Source organism: Camelus ferus, chromosome 33 (assembly GCF_009834535.1).
Source record: "Camelus ferus isolate YT-003-E chromosome 33, BCGSAC_Cfer_1.0, whole genome shotgun sequence".
Taxonomy (NCBI): domain Eukaryota; kingdom Metazoa; phylum Chordata; class Mammalia; order Artiodactyla; family Camelidae; genus Camelus; species Camelus ferus.
Genome location: NC_045728.1, coordinates 4061060 through 4083141, shown reverse-complemented (window position 1 = coordinate 4083141; position 22082 = coordinate 4061060). Strand labels below are relative to the sequence as shown.

General features: G+C 36.7%; 1 long non-coding RNA gene across 1 annotated transcript; it reads left to right on the top strand.

Moving 5' to 3' along the window:
* Positions 1 to 3347: 3347 nt before the first annotated feature.
* Positions 3348 to 21554, top strand: LOC116661172. The gene is made up of 3 exons (XR_004316955.1): positions 3348 to 3431; positions 6303 to 6308; positions 21545 to 21554. It is a non-coding gene; the product is annotated as an uncharacterized LOC116661172 (long non-coding RNA).
* The last annotated feature ends 528 nt before the right edge of the window (positions 21555 to 22082 follow it).

Genomic DNA, 22082 nt, shown 5'->3' with positions numbered 1-22082 from the left:
CCAAAATATTCCAGTAACAACTGAGACAAAGCTATAAATCACTACTCAAAGGAACAGGGCAAACTTAACCTCTAAGCTACTATCAGAGATGAAAATCACGCTGTCCCACAGCAGTAGAAATATTTCTAACTGTAGGTCACAAGTGTCAATTAGACACCGAGATTAAACCCTTGGTCTGATTCAGTCTAGCAATTTCTAATTCATCCCTCTAGCTCTGTAGACATTTCAAACTAATTCCCAGGTGATCTGTCGTAACACTGGGGTGGGATTTAAAGGATCCTATCCTTTGGCCTGTTTTCCTCTCAAACTCATCTCTACCATCCACTATGCTACTAAAATAGGTCTTTTAAAAGATGTTGTATCATAACATCAATGTTTCAATTTGAAACTTGCTGGTGGCTGACTTTATTTTCAGCTCAAAGGGAGCATCTCTCCCTCCCAGTGCCCCCTTTTTTAACTCACTCTATTGTAAATACACTGATAAGCTAGGGCTAATTCTTACCCATCATTCTCTATAGGCCCTACAGTGTGTTGCACCTAGTAAGTGGTTAATGTATATTAAACAGATTTAAAACAGCAATAAAGTGCTTATTCCACAATTCACAGAAGTGAGTAACAATTATCACACGCTCATATGTAAACAACCCACAGTTAGAGACCAAGGCACTGTACGTTGACAACGTACATGATGTGCAGATCTAGTTTATTCACCATTCAAAGCTGGATATGAGGTAAGCTGCCAGCAGTCATAAGACTTTAAACTGATTGATTAAATTCATTCATTAGTTTATCTCCTCATGCTTTCACACTTCCTGTCTGATGACTTCAAAGTAACCTACAAGACTTTTTAAAGGATTTTAAAGAGACCTCACAAACAAGATACTCCAAAAGAGGGGAAAAATACAACTATTCTGACACTATTTCCTTCAGAAGAAAAAAATGCGCCAAATTTTATTCATCTGCCTTCAAATAAGTTTATCTTAAAAATCAATTTATTTCATCTTCCAATTCTACAGTAAAGGAGGAAAAAGACCTTTTTTCACAACATATAAAAGGTATGATACAGCAATTTTCCATCTATCTTTTGAAGGTCATTTTTAACACATTAAAACACTGCAAGATTTATAAGCACAACCTTCGCAATCTAATAAAAATGCTTTCCGGAAGATAAATGCTCTTGCAACCGCAAAACAGGAAAAGACTTACATGTTTTCGGAAGTATTACCTACAAATAGGTTAGAAAACTCAAAGTATTTGTGGAAGGGGAATGCAAAGGACTTGTCCCTCTACAGTTCCTTAAAATTAACCTGAGTCAATGGAAATGTTCCTTTTAATCATTTATTCTATCTTCACTTTAAATTAACTATAAATTTGTTTAATAAAAGGCAAATGAAACAACTCAGACTCCTCCTTCAAAATGATGTACAACTAACTGATTGAATCACAGAATCCAAGTGAAAGGAAACTCTGAAAGCCTCTCTCAGCCAGGCTACCTAGCCTTCTCGGGAAGACCTGTTTCCTTCTGCAGTCTGTAGTGAGCCTAACATCCCCTAATGCCCACCTCACAGCATTTCACACCAAGAACGACTTCTAGGGATGAGATCCAAAGAGTGTTTTTATTCATGCCTTGTCTTTCATTGTGTTGATTACAGCATCATTTGCAATTTTAAAAATTTACTTCTAACCAAAATCTAATTGAAAATGATTGTACTGTGTTCCCCCAGCACTTCAGCAACTCCGTACAAACCAGCTCTGGAAGCCGTGCCCCACCTCTGCGTCATCGCTAGCATCCTTTCACCAGACACCTCCCTATCTTCCCATTATTCCCTTTGTTGTGCCGTTGTCGTACACACTGGCGAACGAAAGAAAATGCACAACCTTAAAGTTGCAAGTTATGTTTTATTCCAGGACTTTACTGAGGACTATAGCCTGGAAGACAGCCTCTCCAAATAGCTCTGAGGAACCATTCAGAAGTGGTAAGAGAAGAGCCATTGTTGTAAGAAAGAAAAAAAGAACATGATGAAACATCAAAAGGTTACTGCTAATCACAAACGAACAGATATCTCAGGTTCATGACTTGAGTGCTTTTCTATACATGCAAGAGGCAAGAGTCTGGGCACTGACATTATTTCTTAATCCTGGTCTCCTCCATCTGGAATTCCCCTCAAGGCACAACATGGAGTGGCTGCAGTGGCTGATGGCTTGATGAGGGCAATATTATTTACTGGAATGGCATGCAATCTTTTGTCCATACTATCTACAGATTAGAGATACTACATTTAAAGCTGATAGCACAGTTCCTGGAATATAAGTCTTCAAAAATATTATCACTATTACCTGTTTCATCACATACTTCCAAAACCCCCACTGAATCTTCCCTCTGCTCCTTTTCTTGTGCCCCACCCCTCCCAAATACACTGATGACTCAGACTAGTTAACTCTAACCCCAAGGTTTCTTCTGCTATATCTGTGCTTAGACACGCCCTCAAGTACTGCTTCACTGTGTCCCCACGTGGACCAGCTGCTGTGCAAACAAAGAACACAGTGAGCAAAGCTCACCTGGTCTCTGCCCTCCTGGAGCCCAGAGCCCACTTCCTCTCTCAGTCACTTAGCAAACCAACACAATGCCGCTCAGATTAGCTCTTACAAATGATGTGGCATAAGGGTGACAATAATACACTAAATTAGATAAGGAAACTGATAGCATGCCATTAAGATAAGGCTCAGAGTCAAAAGAGAACGATTCTAAAATTCATTAAAAGCAAAATTCCTAGATAACCAATAATCAGTCAAACAACTACATGGTTAAAAATACAAAGACATTATTGAAACACACAAAAACACCGATCACTGATCAATCTACAAAGTAAAGAGGCACGTGGATATGAAAGGGTAGTATATTCTACCAGATTTTTTTAGCTTTTTAGAAAAAGATCAATCATGTAGAATAAAGAAAAATATGTATACCAGAGTGGAAATGAACTCAGAGGGCTCAAGTCTAAGAGAATTTCACATATTTATAAAAAGCACTGACTTGGAATTAATGTTAACTTTTTTATTACTAGTAGATACTCAAGAAAAGAGGCGCTCGCGCCAAGCCATAACTGCAGACTCCTAGCCGAGACCCCGCTGCTGACTCAGAGTCACACGAGTGGAGCGGTTTCCCAAAGTACACTCACTTTCTACCACATGAAAACCTATCCCACACTGGTTTTCAGTATGTGGCTTTCTCGAAGGGCTGGAACTCAAGAGAAAGACTGTAAGAAGAAACACAGCCATACATGATATCAAAGTTATTCCTTTGAGAAATATGACTAAATAAGGAAACAAATGAAGTAATAGAAATACCTACCCAAACCTCTAAGCCTTCAAAAAAAATTGTTTCCCTTTTTTTGAAGTATAGCTGATTTATTATATTAGTTTAGTTTAAGGTGTACAGCATTGTGATTCAGCATTTTTTACAGATTATACTCCATCTACAGTTATTATAAAATAATGGCTATATTTCCCTGTGCTGTATATAATAGCCTCCTTGCTTATCTATTTTATACACAGTAGTTCACACCCCTTAATCCCATACCCCTATCTTGCCCTCCCTTTTTTCCTCTCCCCACTGGTATCCACTAGTTTGTTTGCTGTATCCGTTGAGTCTGTTTCTGTTTTGTTATATACATTCGTTTGCTTTATTTTTTAGAGTCCACATATATAGTATTTGTCTTTCTCAGTCTGACTTTCACTAAGCATAATAATTTCTAGGTCCACCCAGGTTGTTGCAAATGGCAGAATTTCATTCTTTTTATGGCTGAGTAATAGTCCATTGTGTGTGTGTGTGTGTGTGTGTGCGCGCGCGAGCGTACACACAACTTTTTTATCCCTTCATCTGTTGATGGACACTTGGGTTGCTTCCATACCTTGGCTATTATACGTAATGCTATTACAAACATTGAGATGCATATCTTTTTGAATTAGTGTTTTTAAAAATTACTTCCTTGTATGAAAACATCAGATGAAGCAGCAATATGAGAGACAGCAGTGCTGGTGCTTCTTAATTCCAGTGGACCTAGGATGAGATCCTACTCTTCACTTCATCAGCTAATACCAATTAATCTTCCTCTTTAAGCCTATGACATCTCCTCTGCAAAACAGGGAAAAGCGAATGGCTGTATTTTCAATTGGATGTCTAACAAACATGAGCAAGACGAGTAAAATCGTTAACTGCTTTGAAAATTTCATGTTGGTGTCTATTTGCCCCAATTATGTCACTGAAATAGAACCTCTGAAATTCATGAAGATATCTCACTTTACAAATTGATTTACTAATACAAGATTTATTATCCTGAAATCCTGAAACTTTCATTTCTTAATGTTGATAGCCATGATGAATAAAAACAGCAATTTATCTATAACACAGCTTTAAAAACTTAATCAGATTGAAATGTGAAGAATTTTTAAACAATACTTAGAAAAAACCATGTCACTGCTAACTAACAACTGGTTCATACAAAACAGTAAGGATTCATACCCGCCTCTTCCTATCATCAGAAGGGAAACACCACACCTCTTTGTTTTGCTCTAATGAATATTCTCACTTCCTATCCTGAAACAGAATTATTTCTGAAACCACCATGCCATAAGCTCTTCAACTGTCTAATTATTGAATATGTTTGTGTTTTTGTTAATAGTTTTATGGTATTTTCCACCTGTTTTGAAGCATTTAACTATTATGTCATTAATGAGAAATATAAGAAGGAAGGAAATTAATGTTTACTAAGCACCAAATGCCTGCCAGACATCATAAAAAGCAGCCTACATATGTCATACCTCATTTAATCTTCAAAACAATCCTGTGAGAAAAGTAAAGCAGCGCTCCCCCCACCCCGCCCCCACCGCCCCACGGTCACAAGGCTCTAGAAGAGCACAGGCAGGATCGGAACCAAACCACGTTTACTCCAAGCCATGCTGCTACTACCTGTGACTTCAGCTTTGTAAAAAATCTTACTGCTTTTTCTGATTATAAAAATACCTGTTCATTGCCAAAATTCTGGCAAATACAGAAAAATACAAAGAAAACTAAGAACTATCTGAACTGCTACTTTCCAGAGATAACCACTGCTTAAATTTTAGTAAATTTTTTTCTTCATTAAAAAATAGACAGGGGTCTATTTTTAAGTTTCAGGGGTTTTTTATTCTTAACTTTAAATTACAAATTAATATATGAATATACTCTCATTGTTAAAATTCAAGTAGGAGTCAAAGTGAGCCTCTTCTTGTCTCCAATTCCAAACACTATTAATAGTTTTATTAGACAGATTTTTTTTTCTATGCCTCTACATGCCAATACAAAAATATAAATACGGTTCATTTAGTGTATTTTCATAAGTAACTTATTTTTCTGTGCATGTGTGCATATTAGTCTACACCTTGCATTTCTGCATTTAATGTGGCTTGGTGATCTTTCCAGGTCTGCACATACAGGTCTGACTCAGGCTTCTAACTACTAGCTATCGCTTGATAGAGCTCAACTTCTTAGAGTTCTTCATACCTTTTTCACTTTTGTATCATGATTTTCCCTAGTTATTAGATGGTCTTCAGAAAGAAAAGTTATACTGGCTAAGTTATATTCTTCTGTATAGATACACCATAACTATTTTGTTGAACTTTATGTTTTACCAAATTTTCACCATTAGCTACGATACTACAACGAGCATCTTTGGGTAAATCTTTAAGATCCTCAAAGTAGAATTACTAGGTCAAAAGTGACACTTCAAGGCTCTTAACACATATTCCTAAGTTACCCCTCAGAAAAACCACACCATTTAACACACCCACAGCAGTGTATGGATTACATTACTTTTGCCTTTTAATGGCTTATTTATTCAAGGAAGAGATGTTTAAACATTATACTGAATGCTAAGATCCACCCTCGAATTTGGCTTAGATCCAGAAACTATCTTATAATTTAAACTGGCAAATTGTGATTTCTCAGATATTGGTTAAGAGCATTCTTAACAGGAGACAAGAAAGTAAACTGATCCTATCTTGATGAGGCACCACTAAGTAACTCCAAAGGTGATGGTGATAAGATAACGAAGTTAACAGACACTGCTAGTTTTATCTGGTTTACAGACTCCTCCTTTTCCCAAGCATCTCTCCCTTAATGAAATATGAGACGCTCCAATAATCCTCACTGTAAAATACAATGCTCTTACATGAATCGTTTTTCTACCAGCCTACATCACAAAATCTTGGAACAGTTTCTCTGAGAAGAAAACGTGTTTCTAAATGTAAAAAACACACGGCAGAGAACGGTAAACTTTTAAAAGTAAGTGGACTATATGAATAAGTGTATTCATGAAAATACAGAAAACAACATCTCATTTGCTTAAGCTCAATGTTTAAATCCAGCTGTATTTTAAAATTATCTCTAACAGAAATTTACTGAATGAAATACATCAACAATATATGAATTACACCTGTTTATAACTAAAATATTACCGAAGAAATAGAGCAAAAAATATGGAAGGTTAAGGATGACAAACAACAAAAGACATTCACCACAAACATGTCAGTGTGGTTACACGTCTCACCCCTGTCTCATCACCACCACAGAAAAGGGAGGTAATTCACCGTCTGGAACCAATTCTAAACTGACATTAACTTTACAACACAGCACACGTTTCTCTGTAACACCTTTACCATCACTTACACTAATTGCTCTACTTCCAGCTTAACAGCTTTACTCTCAGCTGCAGCCATGTCTGCTTCGATTATCAATGGAGAAGAGCAGCACACTCCACGAGATACACTGTCACAAACTGATTAAGAGGAAACAACGACCAGGTAATTAGTAGGCGGCACCGGTGTTCACTGTACTGTTTTCAGGATTCTGTCTAATGCTAACATACTGCTTTTGACTAACAGTTTAACTGGCAACTTCTGTCCTCAACAGGGGATTCCAACTCATCAAAGATATTTGCTGAACTGAGGAAAATATTGATCACCATTACAAATTAGTTATTCGATTTAAAAGGTTTAAAAGTAGAACTACATGGTTTAAAGTCTGTGCTTCTTAACTATGTAGTTAGTTAAAAAGCCAAGTGTGCTGTAGGGGAAGGAACTGGGGAGCCAGAGGGTAAGTTAAGGAGACAGAGGGAGGATCTTTGAGGTTATCCGAGAGGGAAATAGAGACAACAGGGAAGGAAAGGGGCACCAAACCTGCCCACCTGTGACTGTAACTGGTCCCCACTAGGCCCTCGTTCTCCCGGATGCCTAGGAAGTGATCACCTGAACTGTCAGACAATGATCCATCCCTCTCCCTGTTCATGACCTCGCTCGCTTCTTTAACAGGAACTCAGTGATATATGTAGACAGAGCATATCTACGGATGAGGACATACTCTGTTACCAGTATGGCCACAGTTTATGAGCAGGTAAGTATACACAGTCTCATACTTCTCCAAACCAAGCAAAAAGAGGAGTAGATAAGGAAATGTGATATTTAAGGAATACTCAGTGCACATTCATTTTGGGAACTCATTCCCAGGAGTACTCATAAACAGAGCCTTAATATTTTCAGACAGAATATGCTCTGCACAGAGAGTGCAAAAGGCTAACTGCAGCGAAGTTACACACTACTAACTAAGTATGTGCTGAGGAAAAGCAATCCACAACACGTAAAAACTCTGAGACTAACACATTATACTAGGAACGTTATACTTAACTAGAGTAGAAGGCCTGAAAACTCCGAGGGCAATCAAAAATCACTTACTCATAATAACAGAGTAGACTGGTGGTTGCCAGGGGCTTAGAGGGCAGGGGAAGTGGGGAGATGTTGGTCAAAGGGTACAGACTTCCAGTTACAAGATGAGTAAGTTCTGGAGACCTATCGTACAGCATGGTAGCTACAGCTTACAATACTATACTGTACACCTGAAAGATGCTAAGAGAGTAGATCTTAAATATTCTCACCGAACAAAAAGAACTGTAACTCTGAGAGGTGAAGGATGTGTTAACTAACCTTATGCAGCAAACATTTTGCAATATACATGTGCATCAAATCATCACACTGAACTTACATATTATACATCAAAAATAAAGCTGGAAAAATTATTTATTGTTACACCAAGTTATAAATAGGTAAATACACCAAGTTATAAGCCTGAAGCACACAACTCAAGTTGGAAAGTACTGTGACGGCAAAAAACACATCTATTTTGCTCAGCTTTGTATTGCCAGTGCTTATGAAGTATCTGAAAATCAATACGCACTCAATAAACACATGTTCAAAAAATGCTGCCACTGAGATCTTTAGGCAAAAATATGTCCCGGATCAACTAAAAGAGAACTTCTGCCCATCACATGGTTGTACAAAGGGAGTGCTGCCAGGGAGCAGAGCGAATTTGGGTTGGCTAATTATTCTAATATAGGATACAACTATGCAATTTTTAATTGTTCAAGTTTAATTATATTAAAACTACATTATGGAAGGAGGGATAAATTGAGCATATGGGATTAACAGACGCACACTACCACATATACATGAGATAAACAACAAGGATTTACTGTACAGTGCATGGAATTATATTCAATATCTTATAATAAACTATAATGGGAAAGAATCCAAAAAAATAATATTTATACATATATATGTATAACCAATCACTTTGCTGTACACCTGAAACACAATAATTTAAATCAGTTATACTTCAATTAGTTAAATTACATTATAAATGAAATGGTATAGTCTTTATTTATAACTAAAAGCAAATAGGGTGTGGTTTATGCCTCACCTGCATTCAGTTCCAATTTCTGAATCAAAGACAAACCTTATATTCACTATTTATTAATTGAAAGGGGAAATAAAAACTCATGTAGCCCACATGTATACAGAACTCTGATCATCTAGTCTACTTTTTTTAATTGAAGTTTAGTTGATTCACAACGTCGTGCTCGTTTCTGGCGCACAGCGCAGTGACTCGGTTACACACATACATTCTGTTCCACGTTATTTTTCATTACAGATTGTCGCAAGGCACTGGCTGTAGTTCCCATGCCACACATTAGTACGTATAGTTGTTTACCTGTTTTATATGTACTAGTGTGTTTCAGCTAATCCCAAACTCCTAATTTATCCCTCCCCTCCCTCCTTTGGTAACCATAAGTTTGTTTTCTATGTCTGTAAGTCTCTTTTTGCTTTGTAAATAAGTTCATTTGTATCTTTTTTTTTTTTTAGATTCCACATGTAAGTGTTATCAAATGATATTTGTCCTTCTCTGTCTGACTTACTTCACTTAGTATGATAATCTCTAGGTCCATCCATATTGCTGCAAATGTTTGGCTCCCTATTTTAAAAAACAGAAAAAAGGTTCCCCAAAGTTACGGTAGTAATTCATATATTTTCAATTTCCCAAGACAGTCTCAATTTTAAATAGAGCTGGCCCTTGAACAATGCAAGGGTAATCAGCATATACTTTATAGTCAGCCCTCCACATCCATGGATTCAACCAATCACAGACCACGTAGCACTGTCCTATTTACCACTGAGAAACACGTGTAACTGGACCCACACAGTTCAAACCCGCACTGTTCAAGGGTCAACTGTGACGTATCGTACCTGACGCCATGTGTCACGTGGGAACCTGGAATGCACAGTCACTGTCACCTGAAGGCTCCCTACTTCCCTTACTCCTGTCCTGTTCCCTCCTGTCCTTTTCTGTTTCCCAAAGAAAATAAGTTACAAATGATCAATTTTGAAGAAAAATAACTATTATTTTACCTTAAAGCCCTACGATTTTCCTCAACTGAATTAACATGAAATGGAAGAGAAAAGAAAGCAGGATATTGAGGAGAAATTTCTTCTAACTGACAATATCACACTGTGACTAACAAAGATCACTGCCTTTAAATGTCACGCACAGATGATTCACTCTTGCAGATGGATTCGTCTTATTTTTATTTCACTATTCCTGTTTCATCTTTTTGAAGCAAACTGATCCCAAACACAGCATCTACAGAGCTGGTCATAATAAACAAAACAGCTGATTACTTACAAATGAGAAAATTAAGCTTCAGTGCAATTAAATATACACATTTGAACTAAATATTTGATTACTGCACACTGCAGTGATTTATGCTAAAAGCGAGCACTGATTTTAAATGTGATGAATATTATGTGCACCAAGAAATTATTTTCTGTTTACTCAATAAATCTGAAAATCCATTAAGAGGTTAGAGGTCCTAACTGGGTTCTCTTGATAGCCAAGTGGATTAAGCCAGTATTTCAGTCAGCTGGTTGAGGGATGTGTATGGTAGAAGTTAGAATGCATACAAAATAAATAGTAAGTAAGACAATAAGGCATTTGCACAAGGGTAGAAAAACTGACTAACAGAACAGAATAGAAGTGTGTCCAGAAACAAGCCACACATATTTGGTCACCAGATTTACGACAAAGCTAACACTGTAGTGTAGCAGGGAAAGGATAATCTTTTCAATAAGTGGTGTTGACTCAACTACACATCTATATGGAAAAAATATCTTGTGACACACTCCCTCATATCTAGACAAAAATCAATTCTAGATAGGAGGGCAGATCTAAACATAAAAGGGAAAACAACAAAGCTTTTTTTGGAAAAAATACAGATCACCATCTTTGCAATGCTGGAGCGGGCAAAGATATTTTTTAACATCACCCAAAAAGCACTAACCATAAAGGAAAATATGACAAATTGAATTATATAAAGACCCATTCCTCAAAAGACAAAGAGTGAAAGAGTAAACCACAGGATAGGAAAAGATATTCACAATACAAGTATCTGACAAAGAACTAGCATCCCGAATATAAAAAGGAGCCCCCCAAACAATGAGAAAAGACATACAACTCAGTAGAAATCCAGGCAAAAGAGGAACAGGCACGTAACAAAACACACAGCACCAGAGTGACTAGGTTACAAAGAGCGACACCACCAGGTGCTGGTGAGGATGCAGAGAAGTTAACACTCTCAAGCACTGCTGGCCCCCTAAGATCCAGCAATTCCACTCTGAAGAATACTTACTTATGTTTACCAAAAGACGCGCACTCGGATGTTCTCAGCAGCAGTGTTCATAACAGTCAAAACTGGAAATGCCCACCCACAGCTGATTAGATAAACAAGCTGGAACACAGGCACACAATGGAATGCTACACAGCAATGAGAACGAATAATCTATAATGACACCTAACAATGTGGACAAACCTCAGAGACTGCTAAGCAGAAGAAGCCAGACACAACAGAGAACATTCTGTATGATCCCATGCATATAAAACACAAATACAGGCAAAAATTAATCTATGCTGTCGGAAGTCTGGACACTGATGACACACAAGGGCAAGAGAGAAACTTTGTTTTTGGGTCAAGATGCTGGTTACACAGATATGGTCAGTTTGTGAAAAGTCACAAAGGTCTACATGTATGATCTGTGTAACTTTCCTGTCTGTATGTTACACCAGAATAAGTTTTTTAAAAAGGGAAACAATCTCCATAGTTAACCTTGGTGCAGAGGGAGATGAGGTCGTCAGTCAGATCCCTAACTGTGCTCTAACTACCTGAAACCCTCTCCACTCAGAGTGTGTAGCCAGAGGAAGCCAGGGACTTGAAATGAAAGAGAGGATGAAATGACAGTGGGAAACGCTAGACTATTTATGAATACTTCCTTGCATTTCCTTCAGAACTCCTTAGTAACCAATATCCATCCAGCTGGATACCCATCTGGTCCAATCAAGTCTAAAAGACAGAAATAATTCCAAAACTCCCAAGGCCTTCTGAATATTGAAGTTAAATAAAATCCCCTGTTAAATTATAATCAGAATATTCCAAATTTCCAGAAAGTAGATCATAATGGGCATGTTAATTATTACATCACTTAGAAATAATGTTCTTATGCACATCACAGGAAGCCCAGATTTTAGTGGCTTAAGCAAGAGAGGGGTTTACTCTTCTCATCAAATGGAAGTTCAGAGAGAGGCACTTGCTGACACGGGTCTGGCAGCTCAAGAACATACAGGGTAAGATCTCTGCACACCTCCTGGCTTCCCTCTAAAGGCCTCCAGAATCCTAGAGCCCCAGTCATCATGTCTAATCTCCAGCAGGAGGGAAAGGAAACAGGTAGAGAGCTTTCAAAAAATTTTCATCCAGAAATTTCTGCTACATGTCACTGACCAGGACGATGGTACGTGGCTGCTCCGGCTGTAAAGGAGGCTAAGAAATGCAGTTGTTCCGGTGAGGCACACTCTGATTCTGACAAAACTTACGTTCTACTGGAAAGGGAACGAGGGGAAATGGATACTGGATAGGCAATTAGGAATCTCTGCCACAGCTATGATGAGTACTTGATGTTTTTACTAATATTTAATACTTTTTTTTAATCTAGCAGTTAACAAGTTTACGGCTCATGGCACTAGGGGCAATTTGTGGTGTTACAACTCTGGCAACTGTTTTTCCAGAACGTTTTTCACACTATGTCCCTCGGGGAGAAGTGTACAAGTCCAGGCTCTACAACACTAAGAGGCCAGGCACCGCCACCATCTCTTCAGCTAGAGGTCAATGTCCAGCTTGTTTTCCTTTCATATTTCAGTTTTAATCTTTTAAACAGAAAACTACAAAAAAGTTGAATAAAATTTTCTAACATACTCAGTTCTTATATGTAGTAAGTTAATAATGAATTTAAAAAAAAAAAAACCAATAGAACTTCTCAAATCCTGACAAGAGTATTTATTTCCTGACAAATTTTTCAGAATGAACAATGAACTCTCAGTCTGCCCTTTTCTGACTTCAAGCATTATCCACCATCCATCCCAATTAACTAAGCTGGCACTTGCCATCTCAGGAAATCCAGCAGCACAGCGCTCTCCTGCTGGAACACAGGTATCAGAACACACATGCTCCCTCTCAGGGTGGCAGGTGTGCACGATTCAGCCAGGATTTCCCTGCTCGTCAGTCCCACTCTCTTCCCTGCAGAGACCATCCACTATTAATAAAACAGAGTAGCTATTCGTCTAAAATAGTAACAATACATTTCACAGATAATTTTAAAAGGGGGAATATTCAATTCACTAAATGTTACACTGCAATTTTATAGCATTCTGACAAATATAGTCTCTATTTTGTGCAAAGGTTTTACTTTTTCTGTCTTAAGCAACTATCACATTAAAGTCTAAACCAAGTTCAATACATATCACAGTAAAGACTTTAAAATAAACCAATGCTAAAACTGAATACAAGATATACATCGATTAACCCAAGGAAGATGAAATTTTTTTTTAATCTTTGAAACATTTAGGACTGTCTCCTCTGCGGGGTGCCTACGTTGCTAGTTCCAATTTCCTTCTCTTGTTTCCTCTAGAGTAGGGACTGGGAGGCTGCTCGCCTGCCGCTCTCTGTTCCTCCCTGTCCTGCTTTTTATCCCCAGCCAGCCCCTTCCTACCTCATTCTCTTTCAGCTATCCCGTTCCCTTCACAGCCACCAGCCCCTCTTTCTACATGCCCACCTTGATGAGGAGTTGGTCTCCAGGAAAGCCAACCCCTAGAGGCCATGCTCATCTTAGGCAATTTAAATAGGCCTAAAAAAAAGTCTGAAGAACTTCTGGCAATAAACTGTTGTATTTCACAAGAGTAGCTGATAAACCAAGACTCAATGCTAAATCTTCTAAGCAATTTTTCATGTAAGTGTAACGAACAAAATTCTCCAAGTATCAATCAGTTAAGGATTTACGTTAAACTTCTGGTAAATCAGGATTCTAATATAACATAAATGTATTTAGAAGAGTTGCTAAAAAGTCAATCATTTTTCTTATAACTACCATACTAATTTTTCCCACCCTAACTCTTTTCACTCACAAAGACAAAGCTCCTCCTGAAGTCAGACACTCAATCTTAATGACTCCAGTTAAGCAATATGACCACACATATTATTACGTATAAACCAAATCATGGTGCTGACCACTGATCAGAAAGAGAACTACCTAAATGTATATGAAAAGAAATACACAAATGTGCATCCACTATAGAAAACAGTATGGAGATTCCTTAAAAAACTAAAAATAGAGTTACCATGTGATCCAGCAACCCTATTCCTGGGCACATATCTGGAAAAGATAAAAACTCTAATTTGAAAAGATACATGCACCTCAATTTTCACAGCAGCCCTACATACAATAGCCAAGACATGGAAGTAACCTAAATGTCCAGCAACAGATGACTGGATGAAGAAGATGTGGTATATATACACAATGGAATATTCTGAGTCATAAAAAGAGAATGAAATATTGCCATTTGCAGCAACATCGATGGACCCAGAAATTATCATACTAAGTGAAGTTAACTCAAAGACAAATATTACATCACTTTCATGTGGAATCTAAAAAATAATACAAATGAACTTATTTACAAAACAGACTCACAGACATAGAAAACAATCTAATGGTTACCAAAGGGAAAGGGGGGGGCAGGGATAAATTAGGAGTGTGGGATTAACAGATACACACTACTATATATAAAACAGATAAACAAGGATTTACTGTATAGCACAGGGAACTATGTTCAAGATGTTGTAATAACCTATAATGGAAAAGAATCTGAAAAAGAATCTGAAACACTCTGCTGTACACCTGAAACTAACAAACTATTGTAAATCAACTGTACTTCAATTTAAAAAATTAAAAATAAATTTTAAAAAAGAAATGCACAAGCACATTACTGATGGGAAGCACATGCTCTATTTAACAGTAAGTGCATTAATTTCAAATACAAACTTCTTGCTTTATTAATCACGGGTAAGAGAGATATGCAACAATATAAGCCAGAGCCAGATTTTTCTTCAAAATGGTAATACTAATAGTATTGATTCCTCAAACTTTCCAAGGACAAGATTTGAAAAAAACTCTGTTATCTGAGCCCAATTTGAGGGCTGGCTAGTGTAACCAAGAGAAGTAATTCAAAGGCTGGACTACTCTATATCTGCAAAACAGATGCTATGTTCATGATATTCTCATGTTGTGATATGTTACCAGATTTTTATCAATCACCTTGGAAGAAAGAAAAAAAAAGTAAGACTCCCACAAATGCCATTATTCCTACTTTCTCACATAGAAAACAATACTTTTCCTGTGGATTTATTAACTCACTCATTCATTTGACAAATATTTATGGATTTCACTGTCTCAATAATGCCCAACCTTTAAGCAATGTAAAAAGAAAGCTAAGGAATTAGTGTGACCCAGATACAAAAGGACTTTTCAACCAGAAAAGCTGAAGGATAGCTTTTAAAAAGAAGATAACAAGAACTGCAGAGGAAGAAACCGCAAACGTCCAGCAGCCTTAGTGCATAAAACGACGGTAACTAACGCTGCCGTTTTCCTGAGTGGAGACAGTATCCTTACAGAGACGATCACTTTGAAATATGAACATCTGATTAGACTTGGCTGTGTGGACATGAGAGTCTTCTGAGACTAATAAGAATTTCTTCCAATTAAGCTTTTTGTTGTTTGGACTTTTTGCTTTTTTGTTTTTCTGGAGGACAGTCATTCAATAATTCCATAGAAAGCCAGGAAAAAGCACATCCCAAGTCTACTGGCAACTTTTCCCATCCTCAAACAATTCCTCATTCAGATACACAGCCACAGGAGTTCAAAGGTCACTGGCGTCTTTGTACTCAGTTCCATGGTAGTTACAAACAAACTTTTGTCCCCATTCCATCAGTGACAGGGGCTGCAACAACTACACTGACCAAACTTTTACATCTGAGGCCTGCATGTGCATTACTTAACTGAAGGGCCATAGTATTTCATTTACACTTCAGCCTTAAATTATTAAATCTCTTTTGTGAAATAAAATAATTTATTTACCTGGTCATAAATGAATATTGATTCTAGCCAAGCACAAAGAACATCACTGGCAGTAATGGTCTTATGATTTCTTGTCAGAATCATCATACTTCTTAAAACATGACTTTGTAAAGCTTGTGCTAAAGACTGTTTTTCAGGGTTTTTCTCATCCCTGTTGGCTTTTCTCTATTTTAAATCATACATGATAAAAAGTGGAGAAATATATTATGGGATTTTATACAGAGCTGTAAATCCAAAAGTTCCTTCTAAAATGTTACAGTAAATATATCTAAATAAGAAATCTCGAAGTTATAAAATGTATTTTTAAAATAGAAAAGAGTCTAAAAAACATGTATTAGTAAAAATAATATAAATGTAGTATTATAATTTAGAATACAAGTAATTTAACCTTTATATACTTTAACAACCCTTCAAGCATAAAAGTCATTTATTAAAACTCTCCATTTAAACCAATTTTTAAATAAATTCCTACTATTTTCATGTGCTAACAGCAACCTTCAAAATCTATTCATACAATAAAATTCTGTTATTATAGTTAAATAATTAATCAAAAAATAATTACCCCAAAAATTAACTAATAAGTAATCAAAAAGGAATTACATAAGCATCTTTGAAGTAAAATTTTAGCAGCAGAGCCAAGAACTAAATGAACACAAATCAGCTGCTGAGATGCCGAGAGGACTTGGCCTGTACAGAGATGAGAGACAGATTCCTCCACACAGAAAACTTTCCATATCTGATTCTAACTAAGGGAAATGCTTCTGGAAGGTTGAAATACTTCTTAAAATTTACTGAGACACCAACAGTGCGCTAAAAACCATACTCCTCAGAGCAAATGGGTCCAATCTCATATCTTTCTTTATTTTAATGAGCATACAGTAGAAAGGAATACAGCTAAAGAAGCAAGAAACAAAATGCAAATAACAACGCCCATAGGAATACAGAAATACTGTTGAAACTGAGCATAATCTGGCTTTGGACAAGGCTAAACAAATGAAAGGGATCTAAGGTAAAGGAAAAGTTACTCCAGAGTTTCTTGCATAAACTTTGGTAAATGAGAAATAATTCTAAACCACTAGTGCCTTTATAGGCTTATTGAACCAAGAGATTCTTTTTTCCTACTTCTACTGAAGTCCATAATCCTAAATCCCTCACGTTCACCGAGGCACTATTCACAGCAGCCAAGACATGAAGAGAGCCTGAGTGTCCATCGATGGATGAATGAACAGACAATGTGGGGTGGCTGTTGGGGGGGTGGGGGGGGGTGTAGAGAACAGAATATTATTTGGTCATAAAAAAATATAAAAGGAAATCTTGCCTTTTGTGACAATATGGATGGACCTTAACAAATACTGTAAGTTCTCATTTGTATGTGGAACCCAAAAGAGCCAAATTCATAGAAATAGAAAGTAGAATGTGGCTGCCATGGGATCGGGTGGGGGAAACTGGGAGATACTGGTCAAAGGGTACAAACTTCCAGCTATAAAACAAGTGTAAATGTTCTGGGGATCTAACGTACAGCATGATGATTGCATTTAACAATATGGATTATACACTTGAAAGATATTAAAAGAGTAGATCTTAAATGTTATCATCACACCCAAAAAAACGATAACTGTGTGAGGGTACAGAGACATTAACTAACCTTACTGTGGTACTTATTTTGCAATATATACTGTATCAAATTATGAGGTTGTACATCTTAAACTTATATATGTTACATGTCAACAATATCTCAATAAAAATGGACAGAGGGAAAGGTTTTTTTAAAAAAGGAGTATAAAAGACAGTGAACAAAAACAAAAAAATAAATAAACCCACCTTTTCAACACTTGCATTATACATCCTAAATAGTAGTTCTCACTGTTGCTAAATTTAAATTATGGCCCAGCTACAGCAATCTTCAAGTATCTTGAGCTCTGCAAAATTACTTAATGCTACTGCACAATAATGAGGTAATGATTACAGCTTTAAAAAACAGTGTATTTCATTAGAAATACAGTAAATTTGTGGGAGATCTTTTTCCATTAGGAAAAAGAACTTCTTGAAAAAAAGAACAATTTGTTTCTCGAAGACCTTACTTTACCTAAGAATGCTAAAACCCAAAATTACTATCTTCCATTACAATGTTAACAAATGCTGCTGACACACTTAAAATAAAATCTCAAAGAATAAAATTCTTCCAACTACAAAAATTCTGGTATCTTTATCAACTTCAGTCTCTTAAAATACAAGATGTAAATTGGCCTTAAGTTTAAACCACTTTAGGACACACAGGAAAATGAGGTGTCTTTTGACACCTATCGTTAGATCCTTAGTACACATATGAAAATAAGTGTCTGGGCTAGTTGTTAGGCTATTAAATTAGCCCCACATCTCAGCAGTACAGAAGTCAAGACTTTCTCATATTTACCTCTCTTACTCTGCACGGAGAAAAACAGTTCTCCATTATCACAAGTTGAACCTCAAAGATACTAAATGAGCTAGTGTTTGTCACACTGACATCCATGGGAGAGCTTCAGGCATCTGCAAACATTTGAATTGAAAGTGTTCCCACACATCATTACCTATTTTTGAAACTGTAAAAGTTTGTAAAATTTTTTAAACCATAATACATTCATGTTTTCGACACAGTGGAAACCAGAAATGCAGGATCTTGTGTTATCATCAACTAGCAAAGAAAAAAAAAGGTGAATATTATATACATTGATTTTTTTAGATGAATAGATAGTAACAAAATACTAATGATCAGTAGAAACACTGGGGGTCCACCTATGATTTTGTTTGAGGGGGTAAAAAAGGGTTGTGTTGCTAAAAAGAAAATTTGAAAAATCACTGGCATACTGCATGGAGTTGGCAACCTATCAGAACTGGGGTGCAGAGTTACTGACACTTAATTCTTCTAGAAGACTACAACATAAAAAAGACCTCACAACCCTAAGAACCTCCTTCATTGTACTATACCAACTACAATTACTTTGGGCTTAACTAATTCTTTTTTAAAATGTGTTAATATTGCCTATCAGTCACACCTCAATGTCAATCACCTCAACTATAAAATCAGTATGAGTAGTTGCGTATACGTGCAAGTAATTTTCAACAAGGGTACCAAGACCATTCAGTTGGAAAAGGACAGTCTTTTCAACAATGGAATTGGGACACTGGATACCTACACACACACACACAAAAAAAAAATCACTGGACACATACCTTATTCAATATAGAAAAATTAACTCAAACTGGACCAACGAGCCAAACAAAAGAGCTAAAACTATAAAACTCTTAGAAGGAAACATAACCAAAAAACTTCATGACACTGGATTTGGCAGTTTTTTTGGATATGACACCAAAAGCACAGGCAACAAAAGACAAAATAGAAAAGCTGGACTTCATCACAATTAAACACTTTAGTACATCAAAGAACACCACCAACAGAGTGAAAAGGCAACCCACAGAATGGAAGAAAATACTTGAAATCATGTATCTGGTAAGAGACTGATATCCAGAATATAAAAGAACAGCAACAAAAAAAAAACCTGGTTTTAAAAAATAGACAAAGGTCTTGAATAGACACTTCTCCAAAGATGCTAGAAAAATCGCCATCAAGTATATGAAAAAATGCTCAACGCCACGATCAGTAAGAATGCAAATCAAAACCACAATGAGATATCACTTCACATCCATTAGGATGGCTCCTAGCAAAAGGGAAAAAAAGAGAGAATTATAAGAGCTGATGAGGATGTGGAGAAACTGAACACTTGTGCACTGCTGGTGGGAATGTAAAATGGTACAGCTGCCGTGGAAAACAGTGTGGTAGTTCCTCAGAAAGTTAGAAATAGAAATTACCAAACAATCCAGCAATTTTACTTTTGCATATATATTCAAAACAACTGGAAGTGGGATCTCAAAGAGATAATCTGCCACCCATGTTTGCAGCAGCACTATTCACCACAGCCGAGAGACAGAAGCAACCCAAGTGTCCATCAATGGATGAACAGATAAACAAAATGTAATACATACATACAGCGGAATTTTTTATTTTTTATTGAAATATAGTTGATTTACAAAGTTGTGTTAGTTTCTGGTATATAGCAGTGTGATTCAGTTATACATATGTATTATTTCCCATCATGATTCATTACAGGATATTGACTATAGATCCCTGTGCTACATACACAGTAGGACCTTGTCGTTTATCTATGGTCTATCTAGTAGTGTGTATCTGCTGACTCCAAACTCCTAATTTATGCATACATAAACTCATAATTTATATATAAATGGGATATTATTCAGTCTTAAAATGGAAGGAAATCTTGTCACATGTTACATGGTTGAACCCTGAGGACATTACATTAAGTGAAATGAGTCAGTCACAAAAAGACAGATAGTGTATGACGCCACTATTATGAGGTATCTAAAGTAGTCAAATTCATAGAAACGGAAAGTAGAATGGTGGGTACCAGGGGCTGCAGGGAGTGGAAACGAGCTGCTGTGTAACAGACTATTGGTTCTGCGGGATGAAAAAGTTCTAGAGATCTGCTTCACGACAATGTGAATATACTTAAAACTACTGAACACCTAAAAATGGTTAAGATAGTAAATCCTGTTATGTAAATTTTACCACAATAAAAAAATTAGCACGAGTAACTGTTTTATGGGGCAACTGTGATGATAAACCGCATAATACATGCGGGGGGCCCAGAGCAGCTCCTGGCATATCAAAAATAAGTAAATGCTGGCAGTAACAGTAGCTACTGATCATATTAATAAGACAGATCTGTATCATTTAGTGAAACTAAATCCTGAATTGAAGATTATAAAAAAGCTTTCCTTGAAAACCAAGCAAGAGAGTTTGCTAAGTATAGCAGCGAGAACATTTAATAAGTATAGTAGGAACAGGGAACCTCTGATGGTTCTTGATCCATTAGAGTAAACACAACAAAACTTACGTTTAAGGAGGTGGGTATGACAACCAGATCAAACACAAAGTCAAGTCTGGGAGAAGTAACACAAAGACATTGAGGAAAGTGCTACAGCGATGTTCCAGTCATGACCTGGAACTCAAAAACAAGGGAAAAGAGAACTTGTATTAGAATGCTAGGCAACTACCCTTCAAATCTGTGCTTCAACCAATAAACACACCTCCTCATAGAAGCTATGTTGGTTAGCAGTCAATACCCAAAAGCCAACTTAGTTGCATGTATTTCACAAGTTTCATCCCTATCACAAGTTCTAATAAAAATAAACATTAATTATAAAAAGCCTAACCCTTCACCACTCAGAAAGCCTTTACCATTAAATCCTGGATCATCTAGAAGCAACAGAGTTAAAATGAATGAACATCATTCTCTGCTCTCATTGACAACCTGTTCCCAAGTAGGGAGAAAGACAAATTATCTCTCACACATTCTATTACCTATCACCATGATAAATACACCAACACACAAAGTAAAACCCTGATTACTTAAAACCCTTAGAGCAGGGTTCCTCAACTTGGCACTACTGGCCTTTCAACCAGATTGGGGGGCAGGGCGAGGGGGAGTCCTGTGCATGAGTAACAGAGAATTAGTTATTCTAAATGTAAGAATATGAATCTTGGAAACAGTCCTTTCTCAGCTCAAGTTAAATGTTTAGAAATCATTTCACATCAGTACAGAGTAGTAATGAGGAAAAGCACAGGTACCCTGAGGTCAAACGGGCCTTGATTTGAATTCAGAATCAATCCACCACTTATGTAATTTGAGCAAGTGACCACATATTTCTGAGGTTTAAATAAAATAACATTTGTAAAGATCAATACAAAATGGGCATTAAATAAAAAGGGAAGTGAATTTACATTTATATGCCAGAACGTTCTTATTATAACTGGTTTATGAAAGAAATACTTCTAAAATGTATTATATATTTTCCTGCTTTAATGTAATCTAACCTTTTATAAACAACCTGGAGGTGTCTTTTAATGGTTAAAGCACAGATTTGAAGGATGGCTGCTTAGCATTCTAATATAAGCTCTCTGTTCCCTTGGTTTTGAGTTTCAAACACATTGACCATTTCAGACAAACATCACTAAAATAACTAAATATGACACTAATCTAGGGAAGGGAGCTATCAAAGTGGGTAACACAAATCAAGTTTCAAGATGCTGGATCAATTATCTGAATCACATAAAAATGGTACCATTTAGTAAGGATTGAATGCAAAGCTGA